Source organism: Lissotriton helveticus, chromosome 6, assembly GCF_964261635.1.
Source record: "Lissotriton helveticus chromosome 6, aLisHel1.1, whole genome shotgun sequence".
NCBI lineage: Eukaryota > Metazoa > Chordata > Amphibia > Caudata > Salamandridae > Lissotriton > Lissotriton helveticus.
Genome location: NC_136067.1, coordinates 479,032,602 through 479,049,557, shown reverse-complemented (window position 1 = coordinate 479,049,557; position 16,956 = coordinate 479,032,602).

Below are 16,956 nucleotides of genomic sequence, written 5' to 3'. Positions count from 1 at the left end.
CTTTGGCATATGCAGTGACTATTCATAAATCTCAAGGTTTAAGTATAGATAGTGCTTTGGTAAATATTGGAAGTTCTGTGTTCAAAGAGGGTATGGCATATGTTGCTTTATCTCGAGTCAGAACTTTATCTGGATTGTACTTGATTGATTTTGATGAGACAAAGATTAGTGCTGATCTAAATTGTGTAAAAGAATATAATAGGTTAAGAAGAGAGTATGCTCCAAATTTACCTCAATATCCTCTATTTGAAAAGCGTGTAGTAGGCCGAAAAAGAAGAAATGAGAAAAATTGTAGTGAAGTTGTAGCAAAAAGAAAAAAAGTAGATGAACCAGTAATTGTAAGCAGGAAGGAAAAGGATTCAATTAAAGATGTTGTTGGATTTCAGTTTGAAAACAGTTCTGGTGTCAACTGCTATGAAATGTAGCAGTGATCGAAGAAAAATACAAACTGTTTCTGAAATTCGAAATGTTTTAGACATATGTTCTGGTCTAAATCAATTTACACAGAATATTGAGCAAGATTGTCTAATGTATATGCTTGTTGTAATTCAAGATGAAGGTGTAGATGTAGAAAATCTTTTTGGCCTTTCTTATAAATGGCAGCATAACTGCGACAATTGCTCCCTTTCAAGTAGTACTACAATAGACACTGAAATATTTATATATTTGACTTTACCAGACTGCAAATCAGTGTCTTTTAATACTCTAGTTACAGAAGCAAATCAAAACATGGTCTGTACTCAATGTAAATCTGAAATGCTATCAACATTACTTATACAAAGATATGGACAGTATGTAATTTTAATGTTCCAACCATGTAGACCCGATGGAACTAAATTGACAACTTTAATTAAAAATGTTGTGGCTTCTCAATTATCAATTTCTGGAAGAACCTTTGCAACTGCAGCAATTATTTTCCATGATGGTCCTTCGACAACATCAGGACATTACACAGCTTATTTAAAATGTCAAAAAGGCTGGACTATTTGTAATGATACTCAATTGGCTTTCACACAACGTTTGCCTTATCAGTTACCAAATTCTTACCTAGTATTCTTACAACCGAAATTTTAGGAAAGGTAATTGGCCTATGAAGATTGGAGCAGTTAATACAAATTAGTCTGCTGTTCAAAATTACTTTGTGAGTGAGATTGATTAAGATATTAAAAAACTTGTAGTTGTCATAGAGGTAGTGTAAGTGTATCACATAGTGAGTGATATGACTATTATAGGAAATGTTAATGATGAGTAAGCCAGAGGTGAAAAGATAACTATTGTTTCATGATGTTAAAGATATTGGAGGTTTTCTTTCAGAAACTCTGGTAAATGGAAGAAAAAGAATACTATTGAGTAATTTCCAAAGAAAAGGACTTTCCATATACTATTTGGCCTCGTGGAAAAGTACGTGGATCAAAAGTGAGTTAAGAAATGTTTTTTCAAAATTTTACATTATTTATTGAATCGTTGTATGGGTTTTTTTAACACAATCATTTTGATTGTGGTTTTTTTTGCCCGCTGTCATATGATGAGTAGTATTGAAGTCACTGTTTTAAGTGAAATTCAATATATTCTGAGAACAGCAAAGATAAACCATATAACATGTTGTACAAGTTAAATTATATTTTGTATTATTAAATATATATTATTTTCCCCTTGTGTCACACTCACTCACCTTTTAGCACCCTCTAGCACTCCTCTTAAGTCACCCTCACTGCCCTTCTCTCACCCTCCCTCACCTCCCTTTTCTTTATTCCACGTCCCTCACTTATCCTCATTCCCCATTCCTTTACTGCCCTTTCCCTCTCTCCCATCCACCACTTTCCAGCTGTCAGTCACTCTACTTCACTCCCCTTCCCCTTCTTTCCTTTCTTTGTTCCCTCAATAATTCCCCTTCTCTCACTCACCTTACTCCACTTCACTCACTCCTTCTCTCACTCCCTCTGTCCTCTCACATCCTTACTCCCCTTCCCTCACTCCCTCTCTCTTAGCCTCACTCTCTCGGTCCTCTCACTCTCTTACTCCTCTTCCATCACACTCACTCCCTATAACTCACCCACACTCCCTCACTTAACTTTCTTTACTCCCTTACTCAGTCCTTTTCTCTCACTCTTTCCTTCACTACCTCTATGTCCTCACTCCTTCAGTCCCCTTGTCTTACAATCACTCGCCTTTATGCACCCTCTATTACCCCTCTTTCCTCAACCTCACTGCCCTTCTCTCAGTCTCTTTCACCCCTGTTCCCTTACTCCACTTCCCTCAGTTATCCTCATTCACCATCCTTAACTTTCCTTCCTCTTTTTCTCCTCGCGCACTCACCTTTTCCCAGTCTCCATGCTTCACTTCTCTTCCCCTTCTTTCCTTCCTTTGCTCCCTCATTCATTCCCCTTTCCTCACTCACCTTACTCCCCTTTACTCACTCTTTCTCTCACTCCCTCTGTTCTCTCATATTCTCACTTGTCTTCCCTCACTTCCTCTCTGTTACCCTCACTCCCATTGTCCCTTCACTGTCTTACGTCCCTACATTCACCCTCACTCACCTTCCATCCCTCATTGCCATGAATCCACCGTCACTCACACCTGCTTCCCTGTCACTCACTCCCCTTTCTTTACTCCCCTTTCTTCCTTTAGTTTTCCTAATGCACATTCCTTTAGTATCTTACTCACCTTCACTTCATTTCTCTCTCCCTCTCTTCTTCTCTGTCACTGAATGTATCCATCTCATTATCCTCTTAGTAATTTACTTTCCCTCTATTTCTTTTTCACTCTCTCTGACCTTCACCATTCCTTTGTTTTCCTTTCTGAGTCCTTCACTCCTACTTTATCTCTTACTACCTTTTTATGACTTTAAATCTCCTGCTTTTTCTCTTGTATTGTGAAATATATATTATAAATATTATAACTTACTTTTTTTTCTCTTTCACAGATATTAAATTTACTGAAAATGTGTAATTAAGTTTACATTACTTATAAGGTAAGTTTGACATACAAAATTAACTTTCTCAACACTCTTTTCCTTACCTCACTACTCTTCTCTTACCCACCCACACCCCCGTTCCCTTACTACGCTTCCCTCACTTATTCTCAATCCCAATGTTTACTCCCCTTTTCCTCACTCCTCTCCCACACTCACCTTCTTTCAGACCTTGTCCTTTACTTTCCTTCCTCGCTCTTCCCTTCCTTTGCTCCTTCACTATTTTCCCTTCCCTTACTCTCCTTACTCCACTTCACTAACTCCTTCTCTTACTCCCTCTGTCCTCTTACTTCTACACTCCCCTTCTCTCATTCTCTCTCTGTTAGCCTCATTCTCTCCGTCCTCTTAGTCTCTCACTCCTCTTCTGTCACGCTCACTCCCTATAACTCAGCCACACTCCCACACTCACTTGCTTTCAGTTCTCCTGTTTTACTTCCCTTCCTCTCTCTTCCCTTCCTTCGCTCCTTCACTCTTTTCCCTACCATTACTCTCCTTACTCCACTTCACTAACTCCTTCTCTCACTCACTCTGTCCTCTTACTTCCTCACTCCCCTTCCCTCACTCTCTCTCTCTTACCCCATTCTCTCTGTCCTCTTAGTATCTCTCTCGCTCCCTATAACTCAGCCACACTCCCTCACTTATCTTTCTTTGCTCCCTCACTCAGTCCCTTTCTGTCAGTCTTTCCTTCAGTACCTCTATCCCCTCACTTCCTCACTCCCTTTGTCTTACCCACACTCACTTTTATCTACCCTCTTTCATCCCTCTTTACTTTTATCCCCCACTCACCTTCTCTCAGTACCTATGCTTCAGTCCTCTTCCCCTCTATTCCCTTCCTTCGCTCCTCACTCATTCCCCTTACCTCACTTACCTTACTCAACTTTACTCACTCTTTCTCTCACTACCTCTGTCCTGTCACATCCTCATTCTCCTTCCCTCACTCCCTCTCTCTTAGTTTCACTACCTCCGTCCCCTCACTCTCTCACTCCTCTTCCGTCACGCTTACTCCCTATAACTCACCTGCACTCCCTCACTTATCTTTCTATGCTCCCTCACTCAGTCCACTACTCTCACTCTTTCCTTCATTCCCTCTGTCTCCTCATTCCCTCACCCCCCTTGTCTCATGCTCACTTGCCTTTATCCACCCTCTATCACCACTCTTTCCTCAACCTCACTGCTCTTCTCTTACCCTTCCTCACCCCCGTTCCCTTACTCCGCTTTCCTCACTTATCCTCATTCCCCATGTTCACTCCCCTTCCCCTCACTCACCTACCACACTCATCTACTTTCAGTCCCCCTACCTCCCTTCCCTTCCCCTCTCGTCCCTTCCTTTGCTCCCTCACTCATTTTCCTTTCCTCTCTCACTGTACTCCACTTTACTCACTCTTTAAGAAAACGTAAAGAATATAGCTCTTTTGGAGAATTGGAGGTAGTTCTAAAAAGAACTGTTTTTTTTTCTTTTTTAGTTTTTCTTTTTTTTTTACTTTTTCCGAACGTTTTAAATTTTTTTGGGTATTTTTTTCAGAACAAAAACAAAAATAGGGAATGCCAAACTGCTCAACAGGAGCAAAAAAAAAGGGGAAAAATTAGGGCTGAGGGTGTTCTTCTCTTTTTCGAACAATTAATAGGATGCTCTGCTCCCCATAACAAAGCAGTTCATCACACTGCTTACATCTAATTGTAATGTCAGAAAAAACAGGCTGAACATTTGGTATCAACTCGACTGATCTTCCTGTGACCGATGATGTTAGTCCTCCGGTGGAAGTCGAGGTGCCATCTCTCAGTGCATTCCGTGCCAGGTCCCTGACACTCTCCCGGGCATAGTTCTGGGGTGCCTTCTTTGCACGTGTCTGATGATGCTGGAGTTCCCAAAACTGTATTTTTTTCTGGGGTCTCCACGTGAAAGAATTGTATGGCATATCTTGCATTCCACCTTTGGAGCATTTACCTTCTTCCCTCCTCCTGGAATGCTGAAAAACTTCCAGATGAAGTGTTCCTTAACTTTTGGCTGAGGAGGGTCCGCAGGGAGAAACTCATCAGAGTCATCACTGCTGCGTGGTGCTCTTGCAGCCATTCTTTCCAAAGAATTGAAGAGAAGAAGAAGGGAACAGGTCTTTCTCTCTCCAAAGTGAAAGATGTAGTGAAGGAAATGGGTGGGGTTTTCATTAGTTGTAAAAAAACTGTTAACAACCAATGAAAAGTGTTATTTTAAGGTCACATGACTTGACGCGCTTACGCTACACGCTCCGGAGGCACGTACGTAAGCGCTTCTGGGGCCGCTTACGCGGCGTGCCTGAATGACGTTTTGTTAGATTTTAGAAAATGCCTTTAAAGTTAAAATATGTTTTTTTTAAAATCAAAATTACTACTTTTATAACTATGCCACTGAATGTCTTGCATTATTATTAACTTTAAATACATACTTATATTTTTTTTCGACCACGGGGATAGCGCTCTCTCTACGTTTATGGGTGCGTTTACGGGTGCACGCACCCTGAGCGCTCCGAGGTAAAATGATTAAAAAAAAACACAGGAAAAATACATTGAAAAATTAGAAAAAAATATATATAAAAAATACAATAATTAATAGTTTAAAAAAACAGCTATTAAAAAAACGTAATAATTTTCTTTAAACATCGTAGGTTACAAACTCGTTATAGTAAGGAATTAGCTTTTAAAAAACCTTTGAAATTCACTGAAAAAACCATAGGTTTGACACTTGTTATAGTTAGGAATTAGCATTTAAAAACCTTTGAAATTCATTGAAAAACCCATAGGTTTCACACCAGTTATAGTTAGCTCAACATTTTACTCATACAAAACCATTGAAATTCCCACGTTATAGTTAGTTGGACTCACTATAACTCGCGCGCCCGCAATCCACTGCTGATGATGTCACATATTACATCATTCATGACATGGTCAGTGACATCACTGATGACATCACTGATGACATCTCAAATGACATCACTGATGACATCACTGATGACATCTCAAATGACATACCTGATGACATCACTGATGACATCATCCATGTGATAATACGATGCACCTGCTCACACTCTAATCTAACCTTTGATACACCAAGTGTTAAATACAAACTACCATTCCTGAAATTATTGACACACCAATACCAGTAACTACATACGCACTCACTGATTCCTAGGTCTACACACACATCCACTCATTCACACATACAATCACTCATACATACTGACACTCATCAATACAACACTATCATCTGCACTCAAACACCTATACAGACACTCACACACTGCCACTCATTCATGGAGTTACTCACACACCTAGTCAGTCATGCAAAGAATCAATCCAACTACCATTTCCTCATCTATACAGTTATACAGACAACACCTCAAATATACAAACATATACTAACACATACTTACTCTCTTATACAATCACTGATACAAGTACACATTGATCCATACAGCCACTCACACAATAACTGACTCTCATGTATAGTCATTTATATATGCCAACTCTCACATGCACTGTGTTTTACATATCTACTTACTTGGAAATGTAGCACTGAGATATCCATTCAGTCACCAAAACACCCATTCACACAGTCAACCGCCCATACAGCTGTTTCCACATGCACTCTTGAACCCATACACCAGGTGAATCAACTGCTCACACATCTATGCACAGAGTCACACACCTCCCAGCCACCCACACACACACTCAGACTCACATACAAATACTTGGGCAACCAATCAATAACCCATATAGCCACTCATATAACTACTGATCAACACATGCAGCAGCTTACACAACAACAGACATACTGATGCACACATTCAGACAGTTTAGTCACTAACCAAAGCATTCAGTAAAACACATTTAATCATTTACTCATACAGTCAGTCACGCACCTACTAAATCCTTCATCCAGATACTTATACATCCACTCATTCTACAATATGTAAAACATATTTAAACTTTACAGAAACACACAGACACTGTATGATGTCATCAGTGATGTCATCAGTGATGTCATTTGAGATGTCATCAGTGATGTCATAAGTGATGTCATTTGAGATGTCGTCAGTGATGTCATCAGTGATGTCACTGACCATGTCATGAATGATGTAATATGTGACATCATCCGCAGTGGATTGCGGGTGCGCGAGTCATAGTGAGTCCAACTAACTATAACGTGGGAATTTCAATGGTTTTGTATGAGTAAAATGTTCAGCTAACTATAACTACTATAACTGGTGTGACACCTATGGTTTTTTCAGTGAGTCGCCAGTAGGTAGTTATAGTTAGGACCTAGTTTCCATAGGAAATCCGCAACATTCTATTGGGAATAACTTTGGCGTTGATGGACGGAATTGGCTGAATTTCTCCGAGAAAATGGCCAGCTCCGCTCCGCTCCTTCCCTGAAAGTTTGGGGGGAATTTGTCAAGCGGGGGCTGAGATAAAAGGGGGGTCCCAAAACATGTTTTCCCCATGTTAATTTCCATAGGGCGGTTGGACTCACTTTTAGCCCGAACGGCTAAATGGATTTCCACCAAACTTGGCAAAATTGTAGGGACTGGTAGCCCGATGTGCCTTTGCTATGTCTCAAGATATGTGCTCCAGTGGATTTTGAGTAATTTAGGTTCAAAAAAATATATATATCTATAAGCGCGCCCCGGTACGCGCACCGGGGCGCGTACCAGCGCGCAACGCGAGTTTGCGAGTGGAAAGCTGATTGGCTCTCGGGTGTCTGTCAACATTCCAAACAGTCCGGAGCGGCCGCCATCTTGTGTCTCTGTAGGATCGAGACACAAGAGGTGGCAAAAACAAAGGGGGAAATGACCAAAAGGGGGCAGGGTTGACCCCCCTGACCCCCTAGGTTTGATGTGGGGGCCATAAAAGGGACACCATTTTTTTTAATTTTCACGGGGGGAGCGCCCGGTACGCGCACCGGGGAGCGTACCGTGGAGCGTACCATGGGGAAAACCAAGTGAAACAGTAAAATAATAATTTAAAGTGCTTAGAGGTAGGGTAGCTCTGAATAGAGTTGTTGTGTTGTGTGGGTGATTTAAGTACCAACATGTAGGTACCAATGCAGAGTCTTAAATTCAATGTACACCGTCTCCTCTGTAGATATCTTGCATGTTGTTACAGAAGTTATTGTGGTATATGGAATCCATTCCATAGTCTGTCAGGAAAGCAGAAACAGATCCTTTAAGCACTCCCTGAGAAGGCCTAGGGGATCATGGGTAGTCTACCCTGCTCCCTTATGATGTTTTCAAGTATTACATTTTACTCTCTTTTGAATCTACACAAAATTGGCGGTGATATGGTGCATTAGAGATAGACAGTGAGAGAAAGGAGGCAGGAGATGAAAAAGAGATGTCAAATACACATTGGAGATAATATAGTGGGAGAAAGGAAGTAACTATGAACAAACTTACTATGTAACACAAAAAAGTTGCACAGTATACTGTAAGTCTCACTTTATATTAAAATAATTTTGGTACTACTTCATGAATTACATATAAAAATGAATAATGTTTTTACAATTTTTAATTATTAAATATAAATTTATTGTTCTGAATTTTCATAATTTAATAACACTTCCAACATTTCATTATCCGGAATCTCCTCCAAATTTGTATTGCATGATTCAATATTATCTAAACAGTCAAAGAATTCTTGGTCTAGAGACTCATCCAGGAAGTCAAGAAAATCTTCTTGAAGAATCTCCTCATCGGTAATTTCAAAAGAAATATTGATGGTCTGTGGTGTACCTTCCATTTTCTTGCTGTAAATTGCATAAAAAATAACTATATCAGTAGAGTTAGGGCACTGTTGGGTTTAAGTTCAGAGAGGTACTTCTGAGTTTTTTAACAGTCAAGTTATCTTTGGGCAGTGTATGGTATCAGGCAGGAAGTAGAAATATAAAAAAGTGCATGTGATGAAGTCTAAGTAAATTCATAATTATACCAGAGAAGCCTAACTCAATCCATAACTATAACAGAGAAACCTATCTCAATCTATAACTATAACAGAGGGACAGTAAATAACTAACAGAAAACGTTTTCAAAATTAACTTAAAGTGCACAACATAGTTCCCCTTACAAATTAACAAGTTACCTTTCAGAAAGCAGTTGAAGATTCAGAGAAAATCCTTAATAAATGTACCTTAGGTAGTAGTAGTCAAAATGGCCGTGTTTCCCTCTCATTTTTCATATATATTCATGTACATAACCAATCAAATGTCACCACACAAAAATACAAAACGAAAGTAACATTTTAATTGGTTGTACATTCTAACACTTTCATATGTGTTTTTGTCATGTAATTTACCTCAGGATATTTAGACAGGGCTACAGCCCAAATGGCTCAATGGAATTCCACCAAATTTGGGGAAATGGTAGGGACTGGTATGTAGTAGGGCCTATTCTATATTTGGTGAAAGTCTCTCCAGTGGTTTTTATGTAAATTACCTTCCAAATTTTTTGTGCAGATGAGGTGAGGCATGTCCAGGGGTGCAGAGGAGGTGAGGCCTGTATCCAAGAGTGCAGTGGAGAGGACTCACCTCCTCTGACCCTTGGACAAGCCTCACCTCCTCCGTGCCCCCTGGACAGGCCTCAATGTATTGGGTATAATTGATGGTAACAGGGTGCAGATGAGGTGAGGCCTGTCCAGGGGTGTAGATGAGGTGAGGCCTGTCCAGGGGTGCAGATGAGGTGAGGCCTGTTCAGGATTGCAGATGAGGTGAGGCTTGTCCACAGGTGCAGAGGAGATGAGGCCTGTGTTCAAGAGTGTAGTGGGAGAGAGGCCTGTCAGGGGGGCAAAGGAGATGAGGCCTGTGTCTAAGAGTGCAGTGGGGGAGAGGCTTCATGAAGACCAGTCCACTGCCCTCTTAGACACAGGCCTCAACACCTCTGCTCTCCAGGACAGGCCTGACCTCATCTGCACTCCTGGTCAGGTCTCACCTCATCTGCATCCTGTTACCATCTATTATACCCAATAGATTGAGGCCTGTCCAGGGGGCACGGAGGAGGTGAGGCTTGTCTAGGAGTCAGAGGAGGTGAGTCCTGTCCACAGCACTCTTGGACACAGGACTTACCTCCTCTGCACCCCTGGACAGGCCTCACCTCATCTGCACAATCTGCTTACTAATCTGAGGAAACACAGGTGACATGATTGTGAAATGTGCTAATTAATTTTTTTAATCATGCAGATACTATCTAATCCTTGTCAATAATGTAAAACCAATTCATGTGTCCGAAATCTTTTTTTAAATAACATTTACAAAACAGAGCACAGGTCATATGTATAAGCATTTCATTACACTACTGAAACCTCACTCATTTACAAAATGCAATTCCGTTATGCTCCAACATTTCTTTACCAAGCATTATCAAGAATGTATTAGTGTCTATTATATTCTCTTCCTGACTTACTCTATTTTTCCACCTGTCCCCTTCTAACACCCTCTCTCTGACGTATTCCTTTTTACATCCTGACTCTGTTACACTGTCTTACACTCTCTCTTTGACTTACTTTCTCTTACACCCTGTCTCTAATTTATTCCCTCTCTCTCTTTTTTACAGCAATTTGTAAGTCATACTCTCTCTTACATCCTCTTCCTGATTTACTCTGTCTTACAACCTTTCTCTTTGTAACATTCTCTCCCAGATTTACTCCTTATTACACCTTTTGTCTGTTTTACACCCTCTATCCCTCTTTCTGACTTTTTTTATTCTTTTCCTCTCTTCCTGTTACACCCTCTGTCTGACTTACTCCTTGTTACATCCTCTCTCTGATTTACTTCCTCTTACACCCTCTCTCAAACTTACTGTCTCTCTCTCCCTTTTACAGCTTCTCTCTGTTTTAGTCTCTTTTACAACCTCTCCCCTTCTAACACCCTCTCTCTGTCTTACATCCTCTTACACCCTTTCCCTGTCTTCCATCCTGTTACACCCTTTTTCTGACCTGCTCCCTTTCTCCCTTTCTTTGACTTACTCCCTCTCCCTATTACATCCTTTCTCTGTCTTACAACATATTATACACTCTCTCTGTCTTACTCCTTCTCTATGTTTTACTCCCTCTACCTGTTTCTTTGTCTGACTCTCTCTGTCTCTTTGTGTTACTCCCTCTAGCTCTTTTTCTCTGTCTTACTCCTAGTTACATAGTTGCTGTGGTATAAACTTAGATAAGTTGTAAACTAGTGTTTATATCGTTTGCTTATTTTAATTGCTTTGTTGTTTGGCAATAGTGGTGTATAATGTGTTATTTTTTTTTGTTTACCACAGATTGAAATCAAGATTTCAATAGTAAGGAAATATGCCCTCAAGGCAGAGGAGAAGGAAAGATGCCAAGCGGAAAAAATCAAAAACAGCAACGGAATTAAAGCACTCCCCTACAACAAATACTTCAAAAAACACCAAAAAAGCTCCTGGTAAGACAACTAAGTCTTTTTTTCGGAACATATGTAGATAAAAAAAAAAAATGTTAATGGAAATGTGAATATACAGAAGGAGAGAGCAAATTTGAAAAAGAAGGAGAGGCCCCCCAAAAATGTTAATACTGGAGCAGGAGAGAACAGTATGTATAAGAATAGAAGGCAAAACCAATTTAGGGACATTCGTAGATGAATGTTTCGCAGTAGTGTAGTTTTAAATTTGTTAAAAAATGTTAAGAAAGGTAAACAGAGAGCTGGTTTTTACAAGAAAAAGAAAAGTGTAGAGAAGATTGTTGATCAGGCTTTTGAAGTTAAGAAAAAAATATTTATTTTAGTAATCAATAGAATTAGGATACTTAACAAGGCAATTGATGTTTTCAAATCAAATAGTAGATGCAAAAGAATAATTAATCGGACTAATTTTTGTAAAGTTTTTTCTGGAGAATGGATGCATAGTTCAAGTTGTGAGCCATTTTTTAATAAGGAGAGTTACTTCCAGGAGAATGTTTTGGTGCATGCAGTTGACACCAGTGGTCGAGCATTGGAGGTGAAAGACGGTTGTCCGATTGAAAAAGAGAAACTTGTGTCTAGAGATGCAGAGGAGGTGTTAGCTGATGAAGTTTTAGGGAGATGTACTAAGGGTCCTGTGTACACTTGGAAGTGTAGTAGTATTTGTAGTGTGCAACAGGATTCAATCGATTTCCTTCGTAATTTCTTATGGACATATAGTAAGAAAAGTCTAAAACAGAAAATGAAGATGTTGCAAGACTTAGATCCTTGCGGAGTGAGAGAAAACACAGGTTTGCATGGGCATTCACTGGCTTGTCTTTCTAGAAACGTATGCCAGAGTGTTTTTCATCATTTTAGGATGTTAGCAGTGAATCATACTAAAATGAGGAAATTAGTGAGAATGTTGTATTATGCAAAAAGTCCAGCACTTAAGCTTAAACAGTTACACAGTGCTCTTTTGCATGGAACTGAATTAGATGTGAAGAACATTTGTGAAGAAATTGAGTTAAGTTACTTTGGTGAAAAAGAGGACAGTGTAGAAATTGACACAGTAATAGAAGGTAATGTGGAAGACAATGTACAGATTACAAGTACAGAAAAGTTTGACCAGGAAATTTCCAAGTTTAAGGTGAAATCAAGTGAAAGGCCAAATGTTAGTTGTGTGTGTTGTCGATGAACTCATTATAAGCATCAGACTAGATTAGTTGATTTATATGTAAAAAGCGAAAAGGTAAATAATAATGAGTGGAAGGATTTTGCAACTTATTTGTTGTTAGAAAATTGTTTTGATTTGGGTTCCGATCAACGTATTTGTAAATATTGTTATAATAAATTAAATGAAAACAGAATGCCTGCTAGAGCTGTTCATAATAATCTGGAGTTGGTAGACATTCCGTCTGAATTGATGGATTTAAATACCTATGAGTCTATTCTGACTCAATGTGTGCATCCTTTTCAGGCTATTGTTCGCATGGAGCCTAAGATAGGGAAATTGCCTCCTTCAGATTTACAGAGAGGATTAAAGGGAAGGGTTGATTATTTGCCTTTAGATTTCAAGAAAAATATTGATACAATTGGTGTAGAAAAAGTGGAAGAGGAACCTCTGGTTATTCTAGTTAATGGGGTTCCGACAAAGAGTAAGAACATCTGGCAAGATTTAGTGGATGCTAGGAAAGTCAAAAAGGCAACGTTGTATTTGGTCAAAAACAATGAGTACTACAAACATGTATGTGTTGGAGCAGAGGAAACAGTTGCAGAAGAAGACAGTGATAGTTCAGCCGGCCAAATTGAAAAAGTTGATGTGTCTAGAAGTGAAGAAATATATGAACATTATACTGTTCATCCTTTGCATTCCAAAGAAGTAATGGGGAATGCAATTGACTTGTTTCAAATGAAAGCAGCAAAAGGAAGTCCCATTAGTGTATGGGAAGAAAGTTTGGAAGCTCGTTGTTTTCCACAGTTATTTCCAACATGTTAAGGTGGACGATATGACGATCGACCACTTCAAATTCCTACATCTGATTACCGGACTTTAAGATTATATGCTGAAGATCCAAGGTTTCGTCAATCCATTCAGTATTTGTTTCATCTACTGTATGAAAGTGACTTGTCTGGGCTTTCTTATGCAGTGAACCATATACTGAAAAGTGGACCACATCTGCAAAATGTTTCGGCGAGGGACTTTATGGACAAAGTCAATCTGCAAGACAGTATTTTGGCATCTCAGCTAATCAATCTCATGGCATGTCAGCGTGGTACAAACAAGTATTGATTCCGTCGTCATGGGGAATTGAAATGTATGCTAAGAAACTTAGGAACTCCTACATGGTTCCTCACTCTTAGCTGTGCTGAGTATGCATGGGACGACTTACTTCAATTTCTACAAGAGGCAAACGCAAACATACAAAATATAGAATTCAAAACACCTAGAGGACTGTGTTCTTTGGATCCAGTGAATGTATGCAGATATTTCAATCATTGAAGCTATGATGTCTTTTATTACCAACAAAAAAAATCCTCCCCTTGGAGAGGTTTTGGATTTCTTTTGGAGAAAGGAGTATCAAGCGAGAGGTGCTCCTCACATTCATATGTTGTTATGGATTAAAGATGCACCCAAATTTGGAATAGATTCGGATGACACAGTGATGAGTTTCATTGAAGAGTATTCAACATGTGCTGTTCCGAAAACTACCGAAGAAAACAGTTTAAGGCAACAAGTTTTACGCTTTCAATCCCACCGTTGTGGAAAGTACTGTCGTCGAAAATTCAGAAACAAGGACAAGTTCTACACAAAATGTCGTTTCGGGTTTCCACGACCAGTGATTTCTAAAGGAAGAGTAAATAATTTGATGTCTTCCTTGCGACATACTGTGACGAGGAAATCACCCAAAAATACATACAATTTAAAAAGAAACGAAGAGTCCAAGTACATCAACGACTACAACCCAGTGATTTTGTCCATGTGGAATGCTAACATGGATATTCAGTTCGTTGCTGACAACTCTATTGCTGTGGCTCGATATGTGACGTCTTACATCACAAAAAAAGAATCGACAGAACTGAAGGAAATGTGGGAGGACATTTCACATGAAAAGAGTATCAGTAAAAATGATACAGTTTCAGTCTGAAGATGTTGTCGCATCGAGAAATTGGAGCATATGAACGTTCTGATCGGTTATCATCAGCAAGTCTGTATGCCAAATCTCGAACAATCATTTGGGCGAGTCTAGGTCTTGCTGCAACACGAAACCGAGTTTTGAAATCTGTACTAGAAATTGAGTATTTGGCGGAGAGAGAACCAGACAGTACAGATATTTTGAAGACAAACATGTTGGATACATACTATCCAAATAGAAGTAGTCATCTTGAGAACAGGTGTTTGTATGAAGTTCTGCAAAACTATAGTTATAAGAGGAACATCACAGAAGATATCAATAATGGAATATATGCTGTCACTGGGTGTGAAGGATGTCTAGTGAAGCAGAGAAAAGGCCATTTGATTAATCATCGAAAATTGAGTTGCGAATCTCCAGACAAAAGGGAATTTTACTATTTAGCTCTTTTGCAACTCTTTAAGCCAAGGCGTACAGAAGAGGAACTACTTGGAGATTTTCTCTGTTACAAAGATTCTTTTAATGCAACCAAGGATACCATAGAACGTCCTGTTTTTCCAAATTATCTGCAAATGTTGAACGAAAAATAGAGCAAGAAGCCACAATTGCTGTAGAGATTGCTAGAGACAGTTCTCAAGACAGTCAGAGTTCTACTTCATTGAGTCAGGATCCACTAGGAGGACCAATTATCCAAAATGAAGCTGCCACTGCCATGGATGAGGTGGAAAGAGCTATGGAACAAGCTCAAGAGGATGTAGTTAACTTAGAAGATTTGGTGAAACAACTAAACGTTGAGCAGAAACAGATATATGACGAAGTCACAGAACAGGTTGAACATGGATTCAGTCATGAGAAAAAAGAGTGCTCATGTACATCATTTAAGCCTGTCCGACTGTACGTGAGTGGAGAAGCAGGAACTGGAAAAGTTTTCTGATTAAAGCAATTGCAATTTATCTGCAGAAAAGGACTGAATCACCGCTGTCTTGTGTTGTTACCGCTCCAACTGGGCTGGCAGCACATAACATTAAAGGGATTACTTTAATCGTTTACTGATGCTACCAGTTGAGCATGATAATAAATTGCAATACCACAAACTATCTGGAGATGCGTGCTCTGAAGTTTCCAGAGTCCTGAAGAAAATGAAACTTCTTATCATTGATGAAGTAGGCATGGTCTCAAATCTAATGCTTGCTTTTGTGCATTTGAGAATGCAAGAAATCCTTAGAACAGAGTATGATGTGTTATTTGGAGGGAAACACATTATTGTTTTTGGAGATCTACTGCAACCAGTGTTTAAAATGCTTACGCATGAAGATACCAGGAAGTGCCTAGGAAGCATTGGAAACGTTAATATATGGTTACATTTCAAATATGCAGAACTACTTCAAAATATGCAACAGGCAAAAGATGAAGATTATAAAAATATTCTACAAGATGTAAGAATCGGAAAAGTAAGTAAGCATGGGAAAGAAGCATTACATGCACGATTAATTTCAAATTTGTATCCAAATGAAAACATTCTTCCAGAGAATATTTTAAAGGAAATTACTGAGAACAAATCTGGGATATGTTTGATGCCAACTCTGCAAGAATGTTCCATCTTCAACAACAAAATGTTAAAGTTAGAAAATGAAGAGATTGTGAAACTGAAAGCTATAGATAAAATAGAGCATATGGGAGCAACAATTATTTTGTCAGGAAATTTGAAATCGAAATTGGATTCATTAGAGAAGAGTATATCTAAAACTGCTGGTTTTGAAAAGACTCTGAATGTGTGTTTAAATTGTCGTATCATTTTGAGAAGGAATTTAAATGTTGATAGAGGTCTGGTAAATGGATCAATGGGTCATGTTGTTGAATTTCTGAATTAAAGAAATAGAGATGGAATTGAATTTTTAAAAATTACATTTTATGGCATTGAGGAAGTACAACAAATCAGTCGTTGTTCTGCTAGATTTTTGCTTGTAAAAGACTTAAATGTTCGCCGAAAACAGTTTCCTGTTTGTTTGGCATATGCGGTGACAATTCATAAATCTCAAGGTTTAAGTGTAGATAGTGCTTTGGTGAACATTGGAAGTTCTGTGGTTAAAGAGGGTATGGCATATGTGGCATTATCACGAGTCAGAACTTTATCAGGATTGTACTTGGTTGAGTGTGATGAGACAAAGATTTGTGCAGATCTAGATTGTGTTAAAGAATACAATAGGTTAAGAAGAGAGTATGCTCCACATTTGCCTCAATATCCTTTGTTTGAAAAACGTGTGGTAGGCCGAAAAAGAAGAAATTAGAATAATTGCAGTGAGGTAGTAGCAAAAAGACAAAAAGTAGATGAAACTGTAATTGTAAGCAGAAAGAAAAAGGATTCTGTTGAAGATGTTGTTGGATTTCAGTTTGAAAACAGTTCTGGTGTCAACCTCTATGCTAATGTAGTGGTTAAT